The sequence below is a fragment of the Orycteropus afer genome, unplaced genomic scaffold (assembly GCF_000298275.1).
Source record: "Orycteropus afer afer isolate SDZICR_OR568_19922 unplaced genomic scaffold, OryAfe1.0 scaffold00092, whole genome shotgun sequence".
NCBI classification, from domain to species: Eukaryota; Metazoa; Chordata; class Mammalia; order Tubulidentata; family Orycteropodidae; genus Orycteropus; species Orycteropus afer.
The window spans coordinates 5,949,299-5,951,855 of NW_006921679.1; the positions used below are offsets into that span (position 1 = coordinate 5,949,299).

General features: G+C 39.0%; 1 protein-coding gene across 1 annotated transcript in view; it reads right to left on the bottom strand.

The window, feature by feature from the left end:
* Positions 1-746, bottom strand: part of SACS (sacsin molecular chaperone) — a 39,160-nt gene extending 38,414 nt beyond the window's left edge. Inside the window, exon 1 of the mRNA XM_007942519.1 lies at positions 665-746. The gene's annotated coding sequence lies outside the window, so the exon portion shown is untranslated. The remainder of the gene's footprint in view (positions 1-664) is intronic.
* Positions 747-2,557: the final 1,811 nt, after the last annotated feature.

A 2,557-nucleotide genomic window follows, 5' to 3' on the forward strand; every position in this document is an offset into this window, starting at 1 on the left:
ACCTTCCTTCCGAGGAGTGGCTGGTGGGTTTGAACCACCAGCTTTCTGGTTAGCAGTCAAGTGCCTTAGGCACTATGCTACCAGAGCTCCTATATCCTTATATCCTATAAGTCGGAATAGACTCGGCACACAATCACCACCTTGCTGATAAATAATAATCCATTGCTCCTTATCATATCCTTAATACTTAAAACACTCGCAAAGCCAACCAAGCTTTCTGACTGCTCTGAACGCCAGCACAGGCACTCTGGCTGACCAGTCCCAGCTCCCTCAAGCCTTGCCTGAACTAGAGATTCCTCCCACCAATTAACTAGGCCACCTTGGGACAGCCGCGGGGAGGGAAGTAACTTCTCAGATACACAGATCCAAAGAAAAAATAATAATTAAATAAATTAAAAAATAAAATAATTACTATAAATAAACAGGTCTGCACTATTTTCATACAACTGTCCACCCAGCCCAAGCTCTTCCTCCTCCCTAATGGGATTCTGTATCCAGACTATTATGGCCAGTTCATTCCTGTAATTTACCTACCCCCATCCACTTTGTTTGCCCTAATATCCCTTCATTGCACACCAATGTCATAGGATTTCATTTCACTTACAAAACAAAATCTTTATACAATGAAAACTGACAAATACTCCCAGTAAAGTCAATATTATACCTCCCCCTCTTAAGCCTTTTGATTGAAGATGTATAAAAAGGGGACGATTTGGGGAAGTCAGATCTCCAATCTTGATCCAGTCAGGTAGCTGGAAAAAAGAAAAGACAAAGGATTAAAACAATGCAGCCCCTATTACTGAAAATTCAGAACTTGACCTCGATTTTTTTTCCCACATAAGGAATAACGCTTGCTAATTTTTATCGTAGGAGCTCTGGTAGCATAGTGCCTAAGGCACTTGACTGCTAACCAGAAGGCTGGCGGTTCAAACCCACCAGCCATTCCTCGGAAGGAAGGTGGGGCAATCCTACTTCCATAGTGACACTGCCTCGGAAACCCAAGGAAGGGTCGCTATGAGTCGGGGAAACCCAAGGAAGGGTCGCTATGAGTCGGGGCCGACTCGACGGCAAACAACAACAACAACAATTTTTATCGTCAGGAAATAATGTGCTCTAGAGAAACAAATATTCTAGAGAACAGAAATTTAATAAAAACTTGATTTAAAAATTTAAAAGATTTTTCCTTTAAAAATATAAATAAAGATAAATACATTTCTCCTTTAACATAATTTAAATTTCTGATGATGGATCAGAACCATCAACATAAAGTTATCATTTGATCAGTATTTCCAAAGTGTATTCTTCAGAACAGAGCTTCACAGGATATCAACAGAGAATAGAGGCATCCCCCCTCAAAAAAAAGTGTTAAAATTTATTAGCAAAAATTTGCCTTTTAAAAATAAAAGAAAATATACACATACATATACATATACACACACACACGTGTGTATATATATATATATACAAACACATATGCACCAAAAGTTACTAGTGGTTATCCGGGGTAGAAGGGAGGGGGAAAGGGAACGCTTTTATTTGTGGGCCACTGAGTCTATTCTATGCTAATGGTGGTGGAATATTTTGGAAAAGGACAGCAATAATGGTGGCACAACATGAAAAATGTCATCAATGTCCCTGGACTGTAAATGTGGAAGTTGTTACGTTGGTGAATGTCTTGTTGTGTACGTTTTTACCACAATAACAGTAAAAGAAAAAAAATGCCTTTGAAAGCCTTTACTATATTACTATGTATTGTAAGTTTCCTCAATTACACCAGCTGTCCTTGAGCTCACGCCAACTCATGGTGACTGCATGTGTGTCAGAGCAGAACTGAAGAGCTATGCTCCACAGAGTTTTCAATGGTTGATTTTTCAGAACTCAACTGCCAGACCTTTCTTCAAAGAGCCTCTGGGTAGACTCAAACTCCCAACCTTTCAGTTAGCAGCTACTATGTTAACCATTTGCACCACCCAGGGACTTATAAGCAGTATTCCTATACCATACTGAGCAGTATATTTCTATAGTCTATTGAGCAGTATGTCTCAAACATTACCAATAAAAATCTTTTTAACTGTATTTTCACAGAGCAATTCATAGGACAGTGTTCCTCAAAATATCCTTTGGGAAAAACTGCTATACATGTCACTATAAAAACAGGTGTGGTGCCTTCTTGACAGAAATGAGAACACTAATCCTCAAATTTATATGTTAGGGCAAAGCACCTGAACAGCTAGAGCAATCCTAAAGAAGAATAAAGTAGGGGGATTCAAACTTCCTGACTTCAAATCATACTGTAAAGCTATAGTAACTAAAACAGCTTGGTACTGGTATAATAATAGGCATAAGACCAATGAAATACAATTGAGAACCCAGAAATAAACCCATCATCTCTGGTTTGTGACAAGGATGCTAAATTCATCCAGCAGGGAAGGAAGAGTCTCTTCAATAAACAGTGCTGGCAGGGGACATCAAGCTCAATTGGCATAACATACTATACAAAACATTATTCCACCTCCTACTTTGGCAAGTAGTGACTGGGATCTTAAAAGCTAGCAAG